Genomic DNA, 20468 nt, shown 5'->3' with positions numbered 1-20468 from the left:
AATTCAATAGTCAAAGTAAATTGTACACCTTAACCACTTACCTCCATATGTATTATAAATGTGGAGCATATGTAAAGCTCCTGGGTGTGAACAGCCCACTCTTGTCGTCAGATTTAGAAATTGTCACGTAGGGGTACAACATATTGTGCTGATAACTCAATATTTCTTGTGGGGGTGACAGAAGCAAGACACTGCAGCTTTAAAATTAGACCCAGTGACACGGACGGATGTTTCTTCTTTTGGAACATCATAACACTGAGTTGACTAGTGTGGGACATGCTGCCATTTTTATTCAGGAGGCAAAGGCACAAGAGGAAAAAAATACCACAAACATGACAGCACAGGGCGGCAAACTTCCTACTCGGACAATAGAAAGAGGCAACATAACAGACAATATGCATCTTTTTTGGCCACATCATTATCCAGCCATTTGAACACACATCAAAGTAAACTGATGCAACTAATACTGGCTCAAATGATTGATTAATCTCACCAACACACCAAACTCCTACACCTCAAGAGCATTAGAAATATAAGACACACAGCTGACTTGGTTTGCCCACATGGTTCAACATTAACACTGTCTGACTCTACACAAAAAGATGCAGCTGGCATAGAAACCAGCTGATTCCTGTGGGATGTGTAAATGACCTCCTGTCTGACTGACAAATCTGATGGCAACACAGTTGATTTACAGCCGTTTGGGTACTGTTTAGCTAAAATGGCTTTACCTCTCCAAGTCTTAAATCACTCCTCCACATATTCACGCACACAAAGCCTCCAGAGCAGCTGTACTGGAAGCAATCGAACGGCTGTAGCAGTCATCTGCTGTGGACGGTCAGATTAAAGACCAGTGTTTCTTATCAAAAAGGAAGTGTAGGGCTTTTAAAGCTCCAATCAGTTTGTTTCCTTCCTCTTCTGCTCAGTTTCACAACTATAATGAGTTTACTTTTAGTCGAACTGTCATATGACACACAAATGCACCACGACAGCAAAAAGCAACATGCAACCAAAAAAGTTTCACACAGACAGGGATTATATTCATTCAGGGTTAAGGGTGAGCTGCCATCTAACACCATCTACCATCTGTATTTATGAAGACTTATTATCAATATTACACAAGCAGTTACAAAATCCAGGGATTCCTGCACTTTACTGTTGTGACAGAACAGCAGGTTGGTAAATCAAATGCTGTTGCAAAACTAGAAAAAAAGTGTTTATTTAGGATGAAAGCTCCTAGAAAACTCGGACTTCCACGGCTCTGCTGACATATTTTTTCCAGGAGACACAAAGAGTCACGTGTTTTATGGATTTGGATGTTACTCATAGACTGTATAGAAGAACAGGAAAGGCAGCCTACATTGCAGGTGGAGTGGTGTGTGCAGATCAATAGGGTGGTTGTAGTAGTTTGGATAGAAAATATGTCCAATTCCTTCTTGATTTATTATACCAGTACTTTTTTAATGATCCACCTGTCTTAACATAAGTAATTTCAAAACAACAGTGCAAATTGAAGTATTTTATGTAATTAAATGTAGACTGAATGACCGAATGGATGGATGTTTATTAGAAGGATGACAATGAATGGTCACCCATGACACTTAATGGTGTCAAATTATACAGCAATCAGCCTTAAATGTTTTCCGTGTCAGACTTTTGGAACATTGATCATTCACTTAATCTATGGCCAAACAATATCTGATCTTTCAATCAGTAAAGACAGAAATAACAGAATTAGCTTTCTGCTAGACAACACATGGTGATTTCTACAATTCAACAATAGGCATAGTTCATTAGGCATGTAAAATTAGCCAAGCTACAGATGGCCAACAGATTGTGCAAAAGGCAAAGTGAAGCCATACATAAATCTAACAGTTTTATATCTTGGTGTAAAGTTTAATGAAGTGGAGACTCCGCAGATGCCTGTCCTCACAAAAGTCTTGTTCTTCTTCAGCCTTGATTTAATTTCCCAACTACAAAGGTGTTTCTGGTTTCACTTTGGATCTACAGCATAGAGATGCTGTGCTCAGGGAGCTACAAATCAATGAAGTGGTCAATAGAAATAATGCAGTTTTCTTCTTTTCTGTGTACTCCTTATGGAGCCCCCTAGTCTGTAAAAACACTTGTATTTGGAACACTCAGTCAAAGAGAAAATGAAACTAATGGGCTGCTAACACTGGGAATTTCATCTTAGTGAGGAAAGTGCTGGGCCACACAGTGTCAAAGTGATTAGTGCTTTGCTTAACAGCAAGAGGATCAGCAGGTCGATCCCCAGTGGTAACCAATGGTCTTTCTGTACGTGACTATTCTTCCCAAGTGTCCATAAGCTTTGTGTTGATTGTGAATGGGAATCTTCTCTCTTTATGCAGCCCTGCGATGGACTGGTAAAACGTGTCCAAGGTGTCCCATGCCCATGTCCATTGACTTCTGCCATTAGCTACATCTACTTGCACTACACACAAAAGTATCAAGCAGTAAAAAATGAAGAAGAGATACAAAAGAAAGAAAGTTTTTATAATTCATTAACAAATTACATATGCATAAGGCGCAGCATTGTAGCAAAATGCTTTGACTGTGGCTGGTCTAACTGGATGATTGCAAGTGTCTACCTTGTTTTATTTTCCCTAATTATTTCCTAAAAATATTTTCTTGAAAAGCAGCTAAGGCTGTCAGGTTTACCCAAATCGTGGATGAATATTATGTGACATTATAGAGGGCGAGATTCAAAGATGTGGTGGTTACGTGTTTGTCCCAAAAACACACAAATGCATCAAAAGTAGGCCAGTGACACATTTGTATAAAAAGGCAGATAATTGTTCTGTAGCTCAAAGTAGGCCAAGCTTTGGTGTCACATTTGTGAGGACTGTTTAGTTTAGGGCTTGCTTGCCAACAGCTAAATGAAACACAAACAGCACTCCTTTGTTTAACGGATCTGCTAAGGTAAACAAGGTATTTAACGTTGATCTAAACTTTACCTCTGTGAACAAATCAATGTTGGAAGGATGGATAAAAAGTGGCAGCTCTATAACAGTCAGTCAGCCAAAAAAAACATTTTTTTCCTTATTGGATGAAAAACATACCACAAACATTGCCATAGTTTTAGATCAATCAAAGAGGAAAACGCATTTTTTTGAACCACCAGACAAGTCATGCCTGTAAAGTGTGGGGTTATTATGATGACCATTATTCATCTTAACAGTGAAAATCCATCCAGCTCACTCTCAGGAGAGTCCTGGATGAAAACAGAGGATCCATCTAATTGATTGATCCTGTTGCAGCCTCACACTGCAGACAGAAGCCGCTTTAGTTCAATGTCCTTCCTGCCCAGAAGTTAAACTGAGTGATTGAGGCGGCAAACCTCAGGTCTCTGACAATGTCACCACATCCATACATAAAATGATATTGTCAAGGAAGGTCTGGCACCTGATGTCTTTTAAATTTATGTTAAACCAGCAGACTGACATTTTAGCTGTAGCGTTCTCTCTTGACAGAATATGCAAAAAATGATAAAATGTGTACTGACAGATGGGTTAAATGCAGAAAGTAATTTCCTTTATGGAAGTACAAATAAAAGGTAGATATATCTTTATAGAATTTTGCTGCTTGTTTTCTCCTGTCAGATTTTTTTTAGGTTAGTCAATTTTTGTCATGGTTTTATTTCCATTTCATCATTTGCTGACCTTTGGACAAAAATATTACCACCAGTGGAAACCTTTTACTGCAGCAATAAAGCAAAACAAATTGCCTACAATAAATGCCTTAGTACATGTTGTTTTTAAATGGTGCCTAAAATCAATCAAGGTACGGTTATATTTTTTTATTATTTTGGATGGAGACAAAAGTCTTGTCTCCATTCAAGCCAACCTTTCTGATTTCTGTAAAACACTAAACCCAACACCCGGCACCATCTACCAGGCCTCAGTGAGACAGCACATTACTCAGCCTCAGATGACTGTCAATGGAGCATCTTGTGACTGAGAGCAGAGTGGAAAAAATGGTTCACAGTCTGCCGTTTGTTGGGCTGATAACCAGTTGGACAATGTGACACCAAACATTCCTGGATTTTGTGAAAAAAAGCAACTGTTTGAGCTGACAGAGTTGAACAGAGACAGAGTGTCTGTGTGTCTGTGTATGTGTGTGTGTGTGTGTGTGTGAGAGAGAGAGAGAGAGAGAGAGAATGCTCCAAACACAAGCTGCCATTCATTTTGGCGAAGAGGGAAATCTTGCCGTCCAATCAGCTGAGTGTGTGACAGAGTTGCATTCAGACAAGGAATGTGAGGTAGGTAGTAAGTCATCACTTTTTGCCACTACAGTGGAACATGAGGAAAGAACACATCATCGTAGCTGCCTGATGACAGTCATAAGTCAGGATCATAAACGTGAGTCGCAGGAACTTTTTTTTTTAAAGTAAAAGTTAATAAATACAAAGAGATTGTGATTACAAACACAAACTACAAATCAAATAATGATCATGCTGGCTTTTTTGTGTTTTCCTCTATTTACAAAACATATTTAATCTAAAGGTTAACAAAGCATAAAAGTTAGCAGCTAAGGAAACAAAAGATCATTTTTAAGACAGATATGAAACAAGGTCAGAATGTTTCATCATAAAAGTTACATGATTGAAGATATGTTACAAAAAAAGAACATTTGGTCCTTCTTAGACAATGCAAAGAAACAAGTTATTTTGTTTATTCGTTATTTTTTAGCACAGAAAAACACCCCAGACGACCAAAGCAGAGCTGTGTGTCTATCACCTGCCCCTTAAAGACAGGGTGTTACCTAATGATGTGTTAATGTTCTAATGAAGATGCTTCAGGGTAAAAAAAAACAGTTACTGAATGATAACCTCCAACTTAAAGAACTACCTGTAGCCCTGTGGTTACGAAGAGAGAAACACCAATTATTAAGGGTCAGGGTAAAAGTCAGTTTTTGTTTTGTTTTCATATATACAAAATCGTTCTGTTAATATTCAGGGAGAAGAAACAGGTCTGTGAGTTTGCCGGTTAAATACGGAAGGGTACTAATGCAATGGAAACAAAAATCAGTATTAAGCTGGAACAATAGCTGCAAACCCCACCCAGATATTTCCTTAAACTTAAGGCCCACAGCAGGAGATTTATTATCGGGTCAGACTGCGTTCGCAGGACTTAATTTAGACTATTTCTCTTCCAGATAGAATCTCTTTGAGAAGTTTTTGTTGATGGTAGACCAACCACAAAAGTCATGATCCATTCCTAACAATGCTTTTTTGCCCAACTATAGACTTGATTCTAAAGTACTGTGGCACCACCACCTTATAAAAGCAGTGCTCCATTAATCATTTAGTGAAATCAGGATAGAACCCCAGGAGGCACAACAACAAAATGAGAAAAACAGTTTGGTAGTAAAGTCAATCCAACAACACTGAACTTTATTAAAAACTTCCTGTTGAAAGAGTCTCATGTTCCAGAACACTGTGGACATGTGACATGGTGACACGACATGTTTAGAGTCACGTTGAAAATATGTGTTTTAACAATAGTGTACAGATACACCCCTTCCCATCTCACTCCTTCCATTCTCCACTCCTCTTTGTTCCTGGTGAACTTTGAAATGAAAAGCCACTTCAGTTTCATTGAGCACATGATCCACAGAGCTAAGGCCAAAGGCTCTCCGACTGTCCTGGCTGTCAAACAGAAAGAATGGTCACAGCAACAAACCTCCAGATCTAAACAAGATCTGTAAGAGTCACATGACACTGAGTCAGATGAACTTAGAGATCAACAAAAACATTTGTATTTTAACATTTTCGTTACAGGAGTGCTGTGTGTGTGCACCGTGTGATGAATGGCTAAGTGCTGACTGTTCACTCACCATGGCTAAACAAAGCCACGCCCAACATCTACAACACAAACACTGCATTCCACTGACCCTGCTCTCCTTACACAGACCAGGAATGAAATCTGTGCAGGACTGTGTTGTGTTTACAGACAGAGGTAGTGTGTCTGACACAGAGTTCCCTGCTGTCAGCCTCGCACAATGACGAGGACAGAAAACAAACCCCAACGGGGCCTCTGTGTGGAATCAACACTCTCCTCCACAGCCAGAACTGAAAGTCAGCTAGGTTTCCCCAGAGAACTGCTCTCACACTTCGATCTGGGTCCACTTCTGGTGACGTGTTTTTTTTTTTTTTTACCATAACATGATAAACGTAAAGTACAAAAACACAAGGTATATCTAAAATATTTTGATTATAAAATGACCCTAGCAGTTCCCCAAGAAACAAGAGGGCGTAAAAGTACACTCATAGAGTCTGTCAGCACACGTTTCACTGACATCTATTCGGAACTACTGCACTGGTCGCGACTGCGCTTGATCCGCATTATAAAGATTATTACGCACTAGAAATGATCTGGGCTGTGATGGACGTGGAGAACCTGCTTGGAGACAGAAAAGCTCACAGCTTGTTGTCTGATATGTTCTGTGAGATTCTGACAGAGAGTGCCTCAAATAATAATAATAATAGGTAGACTACTTCAACTTCCTATGGGACTATCAGTTGATTTTATTTCTCTGCAAGACATTTGACAATTAATTATTTTGACAATTTATTATTTACTTAATATGAACGTGTGTAATAGCACTGCATTGATTTTATTGATGTTTAGTACACAGTCATAGCCATAAAAGCAATGGGACTAATAATTGGTATAATCATTTCTTTCAGTGTTTCGGTTTTGGCCAAGAATTCTAATTTCGGTGCGTCACTGGTATTTATTAAATGTAATATAACAGTCACATAACAGTCAGTTTGTAAAGGTGTCACAGAGCTGCAGGGTTCCCTGCTGATCTGAAAATGTAGCCATGCTGAGAGGAAGATCCCAGAATAATAAACAAAACACAAAACTGCATGAGTCAGCATGAGGGATGTGTATCCCCTGACTTCAGTATGAATAGACAAATCATGCACGAGTCAAATTTGTATTGTCCCAAAAGCCCCTCCTAGAGGTAGATGTTATTATAGTGAATTGTATTGGGTTAACTCTGCTTTAATAAGATTTCATTTTATTTAAATCTTTGGTCATGGATTAAATTACCTTTGAGTAACAGAGGTGAATCAATAAACTCTTGGGTTTCATTTTATATGAACGATAAGACAAAAAGCAGGCCCTGAATGAGGTTTGCTCAGAAGTGGACGGTATCTCTCCAGAAAGATTGAGATGTTTTCAAAACTCTGCGTGCTGCTATCGTATATCAGTTAAAAGTGAGCTTGACACTTCCTGTGTGTGATGTAAATGTCAGATCTTGTTTGTGTCTATATTACATCGCTGTATCCGTTGCCGCTCAAGCTTCCCTCATGTTTCACCAACATCACATGTGAGTAGTACAAGCACAACAACTGAACTCAAAAATAACGCTGCAGGCAAGTTATTTTAAACCTGACAACTTCTGCTGGTATTAGTTCAAACTATAATTACTCATAGTTCTGGAAACGGTCCATTCAATGCTTCCCCAGGTCTAGTTTCAGGTTTCTGAGGTGAAAAAGTCCAATGAATAGATGAAGAGATAGAGTATGACATAAGACATCAAAATATAAACACACACACACACACACACACACACACGGCACCTGTTGGCTGTGTTCAGTATGGGGAAGTGAAATCCTGACTGTTGCCAACACAACATGAGGAAACCATCAAGCCTCTACTTCCTGTTGGCTCTCCTACCGGCCTCCATCTGCTCACTTCCTTCTCTGACTGACGCCTTTCTCCTACCGTCTCCAAGAGAACACACACGCAAACACACAGACACACACATTTAAATAATCTCTGACTTAATAAAACAAAAGTGAAAAGGCATTCCTCTCCGGGACAATACTAATTTCACAGCAGACTGATTCTAATCCAACACACGCTGCTGTGTCTTAGATTTATTCAGGGAGTTTCACATCAAGTCATTGGTTAAACTTAGAATATTTGATTTGCCACCAGCTTTCTTATAAAATAATATATTAATCTAAAAGTCTTCAAACAAGACTGACAGTACTTCTGAACATTAACATTTATATATATATATATATTTTAAATGTTTTTAATAAACTGACTGTAGCTTCGTGTCTTTCACATCCCCACCTTCTCCTGCAGTATTCCTGCCTTTATTCTCTTATCTGTCTGCCGTTATTCTACTGCAGCATGTTGCATGGAAAGTGCAAACACACGCTCAAAAGCACACACATACACATTTATTGCATCTAAATTATACACCATCTCCGACATGAAGTGGATATAGTTTACCACGGCCTGTTTAATGTATTGTGTATAAAGCCGAACATAAAAGAAGTTTCCATCTTTGCCTTCATTGCTCCTGATGTAAACATGACAGTAACAATGATAAGCATGTGGCCTACGTCTTTTACATCTTACATCTTTTTAAGTCTTTGACTTCAATATGATGGCGACGGTGAATATTTGTGCGTCTCTGGTCGATTACATCACAGAACACACACAGAGTAGGCACAGTATTAATATCCTAATTTATTCATACAGATTTGTCACATTCCTCATCAGATATGCTGTATATCATGGTATTCTTTTATCGGTTTACTCACATGCAAGACACCGCTAACACTCACTGTGTTTGAGCGCGCATCTACACACATGCACACATGAAGCTGGGCACAGCTCTCTGCAGTTCATCACATTCACAACAAGCTCCAACACTTCTGTGCACCGACAGTTTCATCAGGATTAACACACACGCTTGAATGTGTCATTACAGCAGCTTCACCCTTTGGGAAGTGAGAAAAATTCAAATTAGAACACGAGCTAAAACAAATATGTTACACAAATACTGCATTAAAATCAGTGAGAGTCAACGGGAAAATGAACAGGAGTGGGAATCTCAGAGATAAGGTTTCAGTGTTGTACAACTTTATAACAATTATTGGTATGTCACACTGCTCCAGGGTTTTCTTTGAAAAAGTATATCAGGGTATATAGCAATAAATAATCAAAGAAAGTCTTTTTTATCCAATGCTAACTCTTACCAGTGCACCATGACTCAGATGTCGATCCCACAAACACACACACACATCTCTGCCCACAAACACACACTGACCTGCACACACAGAAGTGCTATGTGATTGCCTGTGTGCCGAGAGATGGACCAGCTACAGTTATCACTGCTGCTAACGCCTCCATGACATGTGCCTGGACCCAGCAACAAGGTGTCCTCATGACAATTGTGTCCAATGATGAGGCTAAAATGCAACATGTGAGTCTGTTATTGGCTCTTTCATTATTTCCACCGGTTGACGAAACAGAGTCAGGTCAGAGATAATCTGTGGTAAGTTAGTTTCTCCACTCAGTTAACCGCTAACGCGGCCCGAAGCATCCGTCCTGTTGCCATAGTTACCTGCACTTTAACATGTGCTCCGCAGCACGCAAGAGGTCTGAACTTTACAGCTGTATATTCTCCTGCAGCATTTATTAACAACTAAAACAACTGCCACTCGCTGACCAATGATTAAGGCAAGGGACATAAGAAACAAAAACTGGTATGAAATGTGTTTGTAATGAGACCAATGTGATTGATTAACTAATAAGTTGACTATTAGTTACACTAGGCTAGGCTTCATTTAAAATCACATCTTGTAGATTTAGCCAGTTATGTGATGATAGTTTCAGGAGCAAATTAAAAAATACCAATTATTTGTCATTTTTAACCCTAACAAACCTGATCTCACACAACAAATATAAAATGTGATAAATGTCTAGGACTTCTATTTAATATATATTTTGACTTGCAGGTTGAATTTAGTGCGTAATAAAACTGTACATGTAAATTACAGCTCCTCATACTACGGGTAGATCCCCATCCTGCCAGCTGTATTAAAAATGTATCATGGAGGCCAACGGTCCTATTATAACCACAAACAGTGAGGTTGTGCTGAGCAAAGGCTATACATACTAAATATAGGGCTGGGCTTCTTGGAGTTGAATGCAGTTCATGAATAATTGATGTGAACTTCCATAAAAACAGTGTGTGCTTCTGAATCTGTTCCACGGGCAGGGATTCCGTCTACAGTGGGGGTTCCACGTTTTGCTGAATTTCCTCACTTCCCATTCACACCAGTGGACAATGTGTTCAGGCCTTTTATTTTTAATCTTACAGCTGAGAATGACACCTCACTGGATCTGTTGTAGGTGCCATAACAGCTTGAAGGTTCACTTGTGGTAAAAGAACAAACAAGGTAATACTGAATTCTTTTTGGCTGTCCTAAACGACCTTCAGAGTGCGAACCCACTGAGTCAGCATCAGTCTCCTCCCCTGCATCTATCATCAGGAGCTCAGCAACTTCAGACCCAAATTGAGAACTTCGCTGTCTGCAGGTGAAGCCAACTGTCTCCTTCTGATAACACTCTGTAAAGTGATGCCTGCATTCGACATTAATTACAGGGATAATGTTTTTCAGAGATTACAATCATCTGCAGTCTCCAGAAACAAGAATCAACAGTTATTGTTTAAATAAGAGCCTGTCTGGTCTGGCCATAAGCCCCAGCTGTGTTGTTCAATGCAGATTCTAACTAAACGAATGCAGCTAACGGTCAAAGACAGAAACTGCTTTCTACATTACTGGTAGGGCCTGTTTATTTGCATTTTGGGTAAAAGTATCTCAGGGGACATCAGCGTGACAAATCAGTGTAGTGTATGTGTAGTGTATGCAGATAATACATCACTGTTTGCAGATGTCTCTGTCTTTGATCTTCCATACAGAAATTTCAAAATTTCAAAAAATGTTGGGGCTTGAGCATGTACAGAGCAGCCGAAAGAGTAGCACAGATGTAGCTTAAATGTTGGATTCAATTTGACTGAAAATAATATTTAACATGAGGTGGGGCATCAAGTGTGCATTATTCAGGTTTACACTCGCCAGTTCGTCATTACTGTATATACTTTTAAGTGAAAGAAATTTAAATTTTCAACTCTACATACATGTAGATAGGAATTGACTTATTTACCTAAAAATGTACAATCACTTACAATCAATGACTTAGTTAAACAATGTAGTGTGCAAAACTTTAGTAAGCCAAACAGCAGTGTGACAAGACAATTTCAGATTCACAGCCTCACCCAACGGCAATCACAGACATTCACACAAACTATGAATGGCAGATTGAATGGGTCTGACCAAATGAGTTCAGTCAGATCAAACCCCATCCCCTCACATCCAGAGCCTCAGCTGCCAGTGTAATGAAGCTCTGACTCAGGCCGCAGACAGGTCCTATAAATAACACTAATGCATGATTAAGTAGAAAACAAATTTACAATGAGAACAACTTTCAAAGAATATATATATATATATATATATATATATATATATTAGGGCTGAGCAACTTAATGAGGTATTATTATTATTTTTATTATTGTAAACTCTTTCTCACCGGCTTTTATTTTGTAAAAATCTGTTGTTTACTACCTTTCACAAAACCATGCCCCAAACAGTCATTGTCTAATCATACATTCTAGTCACTATTACAGTGTAAACAAGGTCCTTCAAGCTGGACCTCTTACCAGCTAAGTGGTGAAAAGATGCACCTACCTGGTGAACTGATATGAGCCAAAAGTGGCATTGGCTGTTTGTTTTGGAAATAGAATAGGATGGTACTGTGGTGGAAATTTTACATGCACCGAGATTCATGTACTTGTTGTTGTAGTGTTTATCCTAAACTGTGTCTACAACAGTACTTTATTTATCCCCAAAAGGAAATTATTCAATCAACAAAAGTAGATGGTACAGAGAAGTTCATCCATGTCTCTAATGGTGAAGTAAGAAGAAGTCAGGTGATTAGTGATTAGAATTTTTCAGTCGTTGGCCAGCCCTAATTTTATGTATTATATATATATATATATGTGTGTGTGTGTGTGTGTGTGTGTGTATACACACACGCACACACGTAATACACTACAAAACCAAAAGAAGTAACAAGGTGGGAGGGTTTAACCAGATAAGATCTGCTCAACTATTCCTGGAAGGAAACTCAACATTTACAGCTAGAAGTTCTCTCAACTAAACCCATCTTCTGTGCTGCAAAAAGCAATTTCATCATTCGAATTTGAAGTGGGATGGGAACGGAAGTGTTAGCTTCTAAAACTGAGGTTAGATGTTGTTGTTTTTTTCAAAGCTCTAATGATGTGACTTAATGTGTACAATTGGTGACTGAATCACCTAATCATAGCGGTCTTTATGAAATGTGTTCATTGTTCACAAACTCAGTATGCCGTGAAAGAGAAAATGTACATAAAAAGCCATCTGTAAAGTGTTGCCTGTGGACCCACAATTCTTTTCCTTCAGAGAAAAAAAAGACACATTTGAACGACATGGACATGATAGCACATCCATGTGATTAAGTGTTGTTTGTGACGGTCCTCAGCTTACTCAGCTTACAGCTGCCTGAAATTAACCTGATTTTCTACAAAGCCATCAAAGTTTTCTCTGTAACTGATCTCCCTGTAGAAGAGCACTCCTGTTCGGGGAGGAATTAGCAGAAATGGAGAAGATGAGGAGCAATGCCCTCGTTTGGAGGTCACAAGCTGGGGAGGAGTCTCCATTAAAGCCCAGATGAGGGATCCCCCTCCTTTCTAACGCAATAAGGCAAGACACACCCATATAGAGAGGGGAGGAGGAGTAGGAGAAGAAGGAGGAGAAGATGGATGAAATGAGAGGAGTGAAGGAAAAAGAAGCGGAGCTGCAGCTGCTGTTGCTGCTGTTCATCCGCCCATCTTAGCAGATGACGTAAGGATGGTTCTTCGTGAACGCCCGTTGATTAAAATAAAGGTTTTTCCACCCTGCCTCACTTCCGCCTGTCAGTTTGACAGTCTGGAAAGCAGAAGTGCTGTTTACCCTGGGAGTGGTAATTGTAGGTAAACCACTCCAACAAGCTGAACAAGCTCTCCCTGAAGGCGCCGCATTCATTGTGACTGCGTGAGGGACTGCGAAGAGTCAGTCCAGAAGTCCGTTTTCACGACAGGAGCATCAACCAGTGTTTCCTCTGTGGGGAAAACCTGTGTTTTAACGTATTGTTGTTAGAGACTATGTCAAACTAACCACAAACACTGGTGGTTACTAGGGGAAATGTGAAAAACCAAGCAGTGAAAGCACAGACTATACAACGAACTGTTTCCAGACAACCGCAGGAGGCTCATCATGCCTCACAGCCTCCGCAACAGTCCATACGTGCCGTTCCGTCGCCCAGGGAAACCTTTCACAAAACCCCCTTCTAAATTGTCGTATTATTTAAACATTTCCTCCTTGTTTGATGTTTCCATTATAATTTTACGCATTAAAACATAATCTCCGAAATAAACTGTGGCATCATTAGAATACGCCACCTCTCAATCACACGTGAAAGGTTACTATTTTAATTAAAATAACAACTTAATCTGCCAACCAAAGCAGCGCCGCCGTCTCTAGGCTGGAAAACACTGAGGCGAACGACAAACCACTGCAGCGTAGCCAAGTACAAAAGTTGATGTGTTTTCAGAACCATGACACATGTAATCGATAATTCATAGTTTCGATCGTCGTTCGTCGTACTATACCTCTTAGCAGGCTTTACGAGCGTTTCTGTACGTAAAGGTGATATAAGGACGGTTTTTGAATGAAGGTTTGGTACTGGCTGTGAACGACAGAATGTCAAGCGTTCGAACGAAATGTCGGGACGGGTGGCTACACAACACACATGTTGGAATTCGCTTCACAAAGCTTGTAATAATAAAAAAAAAACATCAGACTGTCCGGGAACATGACAGTTCACACCTGTAGAAAACCTGCCTGTAGCTGCTGATAGTGGATGTCTAGGTGAAGAAACTGGCAGTTAGACGTTACCCGGATGAAAAGAAATACGGACAAATGTGAGGCTGGAAACACATAAAAAATCATTTTACAATTATATTCGCCATAAAAGATCATAAACGGTGTGTGTGTTTCTTAAAGCCATGTGTGCGTCGAAAGATAGACTTTAAAGTTAGGGGAAAAAACGTTTACCTCCTACACGGGATCCACGTCCAAATCACGTCCTGTAGTTTGTGTTTGTGTGTGGATGAAGCGAGCAGCGTCTTCACTTCAGAGGGGGTTTGTCCATTTCCCAGCAGGACTCTAAGTTATCAACTGCAGTGGTGGTAAACACTGTCAGAGCGGGTAGAAACAGGAGGGAAAATCCACTCCAGAGTCTCCTGTTCCGACGTTTAGACAGTCAATTTAAGATTAATTACATCGGTGGAGACCGGAGCTTTGGTTCCTGGAGTAGCGACAGCCCAGAGAAGGGAGAAACCTACACAACGATCCAGAATCACTCCGAAAACAATCCGTTCACGGGCAACACCAACTCCCCCCTCTGTTGAGAAAATAAAATAAAAACTACAGGGCAGAGTGAAGTAGAGTCTGTGACAAACAACAGAACACATAACGAGCACTGCTGGTGTTGCTGTGTGTTGCAGTCAGAGCGGTGGTGGGTGGGACTCGGGTGGGACTGTGGGGGTCCGGCACATTCAAGCAGGACCCGAGGATAAAGCCCAGCGTCCGGATCCGTGTCTGCCCAGCGAGCTAGAAGGCAGAGAAAGAGGGAAATGAGCTGGTGGAGGAAACACGAGGGGGTGGAACCAGTTTGGTTTTTAAGGTGGATCCATGAATTAATCAGGAAATCCAGCAGAAACTCTGCTATTGTCTAGGAATTCAGGACAAAGAGGAGGGATCCTCCAAATCAGAGACGGATCTAGGGTGTTTGAAATGGGGCAAAGGGGGTACATAAAGAAATTTGGGGTGTTCGCTTTCGGTTTTACCCTAGACCCAACAGGCGTAAGTGTAGTACACTCTATACATACATGAAGGCTATATTAGGGGTTTCAAAATGAAGGTGTTAAGGGTACTCCTGCACATCTTTTTTAATTTGCCAATAATAATGATGATGGTAATAATTATAATAATTCGAAATAGCGACAAATAACGACCGGTGCCAAACATGTATTTCTACCTGCTGCTATTTGTCTTTTATACATATTAAAAAAGTGGTTAAGTCATATTTAGGAACGTATATATGTAATATTTTAGCACTGACCTTTTGTCCCTGTTTTATGAAACACTTAAAACTACTCTATGTGGTAAACACGTGTGGTGTACACGGTTTCCTGTTAGTCTTCAGATGACCTTTTGTTCTCAAAGTTCATTACAGTGTAAATACACATGCATTTCTGTGGTTGATTATTTTATTCTGATGCAAATAGAGTAGAAGGAATCTGAAAAGATTTTTTTTTTCTCTGCCAAATGGCCACTCAATCAGCTCTGCCTCCTACGCCTATGCTAATGGCAGCGAGGCAGAGAGGTGGTTAAAGCTGCCATTAACACCACAGTGCACTGCTTCGCATTCAATTCAAACCAACGGGAGATGAAGAATTACTGACACTCATAACAGTTACTCGCCGTCCATCACAACCTGAAATACCTTGTCATCTCTTATTGTCTGTTAGACTAAAGACTCAAATCAAATTGTAAATGAAGTTTCTAACAAATAACAATAAAGTGGAAAGTAAGAATAAAAATGTTTTTGTAAATATTATATTGTTGCAAAACTACAACTTCCATAAACCAGCAATGATTTAATAATAATTTAAAACAGAAAAGAAATATCCACTTAAAGATGTAGTATTACCATCACATATAAAAGAAAAAACCTAATCACAGATAGCTTCCAGCCCTGGTTGTTACTGTATCTGTGTGTGGATGGTAGGCTGAGGATGTAGGCAGGGTTGGATAATGTTCTCTTGCAAACATGTTCTCCGCAGGCGTCTGTTGGCATGGATGCTGTGCACTCCACAGGCTCAGCATTCAGTTAATGCTGCTGCTTTGCAACAGCTGTCAGGTTCATACTGTACGAGTAACATTTGTTTAATTTCAAAACAAAAGTCTTTTTACTTGCAACAACACAGCAACATAAAAATTGAAATGTTACACAAGCAACACGTGGGCATTCGGAGTTCTGACACACACTTAATGAAAAACAGTCACACCTGTGTCCTTCCCTACCCTGAGGCCAGATAATAATATAACAAGGTGCTGCTGTCGCTGGTAAACACACTCAACCAGGAAAGGTACCAGGAGTCACCGGTCGGTTGTTCATAGTCGTAAATACTACCATCACTAGAGAGAGAGTTGATCTTCTCTCTAGCTAAGACAGCAAAGCCTAATCTGCTCTATTTCCCCAGTTCGTGGATAATGAGAGTTGATGTTGGAAGGAGGCAGGAGATTGGAAGGATTGGCTGCTTTCCTTGCATTCACTTGGAGGCCAGAAATATTTAAAGTATTATTTCTCAGCATAGGATTTAGCAACATCTAGTGGTGAAGTTCCACGCTGGGGTTGACTGATCCTCACATGGCCACTGTCCACAAGGTTAGGAGGATAGTGTAAAAATGTAAAAGATAAATCAAGTAAAAATATGTTTTCATGAACATACATGGTGCATATCTCCATTGGAGATAAAACTGTAATATTCATATATCCATGTTAAAAATGTAGATTTAAAACAATATATTATTTATGGTTGTAGACATTTTGGTAAATGAAAGCACCGCTCATATTTCTGGTGCAGTTACAATGATAACTTTAAATAAAATGTAAATCTTCTAGTCAATCAAGTACTAAATTATAAAGAGAACTAAATTTAAATATATATGAGTGAATTCTATGCAATTCACCTACCAAATATCAATCAATGAAAATACTAAAATTTTACTAAAAAAGAAAATATATGGCATATACCATTTAAAATCTAGAGCTTCCAAAAACTCTGGTGAAATTGTCCAAAGTGCTTGTACTTTGGAGGGTTGCTGGTTTGAATCCAACCCTGGCAGGACTCTTGTGTGTTGAGCAAACAGCAGACACTCCCATGCCTCCTGGGTGCACTAAAACAGTACCACAACTTGCTCTCGTGTCTGGATTAACCATTGGAGTGATTTATAGATGGCGTTAAACTGACTGAAGAATCTGTCAACACGGCGTTAGAGTTAGGGAGCCACAAATAATTTGAAAAAATAAAACTTTAGAGTTGGTTAAGTACCACCTGTTAAAGTTAACTCCCAGGTAGATGAAGAGGCACCTGAGCTGGTGTAGGCCTATCACACCAGCATTGCTCTGGTGATGAAAAGAAAAACACCAGAGTGTGACCTCTCTGTTGTAGACTCTACAGCTCAATCCATCACATTTAATGAGGCACAAACCGTCGGTAGTTTTACGGGCGTGCAGCATCTGTGATTATGCAAATTGAAGATGTCTGAAAGTGTCTGAAATCACAGTTTACCTCTCACTTTTTAATTAATGACCGGTCGATCCACGGCATAAGGGAAAGTGAGCGTGTGATTCCCAGAGTAAATTTGGACAGGGCTTGCATTTATGAACAACATAAAGTGTAAATATATTATATAACGTTGAATAAAGTCAGTTATAGTAGAGTCTGTCCTGATAAAGTGATGAGCACATGTGCTGGCTGTTTGGCCCTGCACTGGGTTTTTACTTTGGAGGAGAAATATTGTTGTGTTATTCTCTGTGTGTTTGGTCTCCATGAAAAGGAGACAAAAATAATGGTATTCTTGTTTGTTTTTTGTTTTTTTTCTGTATCCTATGTCTGAAACTGCCTTTGTATTTTTAGTGATTCTGTCTGTGGCCGTCTCTCTCTGTACTTCTATTTCTGTTGTGCATCCTTCTCGACTCTGTCGGTCGTTATACGAGACAGATCTCCCGTCCGCAACTCTTCTCATTTGACACTGTCAAAATAATTCAATAAGTCCTGTGTATAAATAAGTGTGGCCAAATGTGTCTTCTTACTGTACGTCCGTCTACTATTTCTTGCTAATGAGATCAGAGAAAATAGCCATGTCGGGACTCTGTCCGTCACCTCTCCCCCGATCCCACTGTTGACACAACACTTGTGTATCTAATGTCAATACACCCCACAGACTGTCCGTTTGTATATATGTCTCACAGAAAGTCACCCTTCTTCCCACTCGACTTATATCAGTGAACACTTTCTCGTGACTTAAATGTCTTCTTAACTACTGTGTGGTGCGTGGTACAATGTATTTGAAGGATTCCATTTATCATATTTTTCCTGTGCTGCAGTGTTAGGATGGTAAAGAGTATAAATACGTCTGCCTTTGAAAACTTCTGTGGGTCTCCTGTAGTCACACAGTTCATTTTAGCTTTTTATTTGTCCCACCTTGAAGTGGTCCAGCCCAGTTTTTCCCCCATACTTTTACTAAGCCACGTACCACCTTTTAAGTATTTGTCTCTCCAGATACCCCCAGTGGGACAGGACATCCTTGTCCTTAAAAATGATTAGACCTTTTCCCTCTCTATAAAACCGGTCTGTACAATGAAGCAGTAGTCCTAGTCCTACAAGAGTGAGTCAAAAAGTTCTAAGATCGACAGACGCCGTTTTACACAGTTTAAATACAAGACGATGTCAAGGAACTTCTCTCAAGCGTCTCTAACAACTTTTATCACTGGATCTCTGTCAAAAACTGAGCTTTATTGTAATTTATTTGATCAGGTTTTTAACAACCAAAATCTAACACTTCGACATTAGAAACAAACATCAAGGTTCTAACCAAACACAATAGAAAACCTGTCCAAATGTGTTATCTGAGGCAAACACTCCCTGCTAAAGTTTCCCGACTTAAATCAAAGACACTTATAAAATAAAAAACAAGAAAAACGGTTGTGTTTTTTCTTATTGACTTACCCCAGTTTTACTGGAGGTGGTTCGCTCATGTGAGGCCATTAGACGTTCTTGGACATTAGTCACATTTTATCTGCTTGTCGTTTTGTGAATGCTGCATCTGATTCATCACCCAAACTCCCTAAAACATTTATTTAGTGGCTGGAAGAAGTCCAGAGCCTTGAGGGCAAAGCATCCGGAGAGACTCAGTTCAGGACCAAAGTCACCTCTCCATCTGTTCATGGCAGCAAAACAACAAGAGCTCCCTCTCTCTCTCTCTCTCTGCTCTTTTGAAATCCCTTTTTTAAGGCAAAGAACTGAAACCTTAGTGAGAAAACATTTTCCTAAATATGGAAATATCATTTTGTGCTGTCATTTAATATTTCAAAGCACCCACGTCATTACTGGGCTGTAATTAGTCACGCCTTAACGATTTCTTTACAGGAAGGTGTTCGTGGTAAACATCCAGTAAGCGGTATCCGTTAAGGGGCCTGTAGAAAAAGCAGAGAGTAAGGCTGGCTGCTGACTGATCTTGTTGTCAACAGTGTAATAGCATCATACATCACTGTGTGATGGGTTATTGGTGCTTCTCCCCTGCAGTTGCACAGACACAAAAGACTGATTCCACCTGCAGATCCTGGTAACTGCAGCAGCTGTGGCTGAGTTTTATGGCTACGTAGTTTTGTAATTTGTTTTTATTTTTAGACTGCTGCCTTTGAACACTTTCGGTTCAGGATTAGAATGAGTTCAAAAGTGTTCGATGGATTGGAAATCCAGATGAAGATGAACAGCTCTGTCATGAAATCCAGAGATTGCCCTCTGGAGTCACCCTGATCCTCTCACTGCCTTTAGGTTAGTCTCTGCCTCTCACCCTGACCAGGCCTGATGCCAACAGATAATATATGACACAGTGGATTCCTCTGCCACCCTGCACTGCAGATGTTTGACTCCAAACGAATCAAACTTGTTGTGTATGGAGATGTACGACAAATCCATTGCTTTTGAAACTCCACAGACAAACTTTAAAGCCTCTTTACTCAGGCGTATGCAGTCTGTTGTTTTATTGTGCCTGCAGGGCAGGGAGAGTGAAAATACAACAGCACTTACAGTTTACAATTTTCTAACAAATGTGATGAAAAAGCTCATTCAAGTGAAGAATATAAAAAGTGTTGAAAAATACTCCTGTATGTATTTGCAATTTTTCAAAATTTAAAATATATTCTGTAAGTTTTATTCCAAACAGTTATACTATAATTCACACACACAAAAAATAAAAGTCCTGAAAGTGCAACATTTCAATTCTGCATATGAAACTTTTTTGATTTGATTTATTTTTTATTAAATGAAAATTTCACACAAGACCCTTTCAGCTTAGATGGTTTTCTGAAAGGATCCAGACCTAATTTATTCCAGTCACAATCCAATCAGAAAGTTAAGACTAATGGGACAGTTTTGATTGACCGTGATAAATTGTCTGTCCTCTTTGAAAACTTTTTAAATCATCTTTCTTTGTTTATTCAATAGCTTAACTTTTATACAAAATTTAAATTACATTTAAAGCATTTCTCTCAGGGTTCACATCCTTGGATGGTAAAGCAGCTAAATCCAGATCTGATCATCAGGTGATATCGTCTCTCCTGCTGCGTCGTGGTCACATTTTTTTTATACTGTTAGTGTTAATTACGAAATTGAGGCTGTGTTTCAATCCATCAAGCTTA

The 20468-nt window shown here is 39.6% G+C and overlaps 1 protein-coding gene across 3 annotated transcripts in view; it reads right to left on the bottom strand.

Moving 5' to 3' along the window:
- The window catches only part of LOC103386459 (plasma membrane calcium-transporting ATPase 1-like), a 53123-nt gene extending 38520 nt beyond the window's left edge, over positions 1–14603 (bottom strand). Inside the window, exon 1 of one of the 3 annotated variants that reach the window (XM_025060449.1) lies at positions 14030–14603. The gene's annotated coding sequence lies outside the window, so the exon portion shown is untranslated. The remainder of the gene's footprint in view (positions 1–14029) is intronic. The other 2 variants (XM_025060448.1, XM_017036589.2) reach the window with 2 other exon arrangements.
- Between the last annotated feature and the right edge of the window lie 5865 nt (positions 14604–20468).

The sequence above is a fragment of the Cynoglossus semilaevis genome, chromosome 11 (genome assembly GCF_000523025.1).
Source record: "Cynoglossus semilaevis isolate Cse_v1.0 chromosome 11, Cse_v1.0, whole genome shotgun sequence".
Taxonomy (NCBI): Eukaryota; Metazoa; Chordata; class Actinopteri; order Pleuronectiformes; family Cynoglossidae; genus Cynoglossus; species Cynoglossus semilaevis.
Note: the sequence above shows the minus strand (reverse complement) of the source record. Positions and strands in the feature narration are given on the sequence as shown.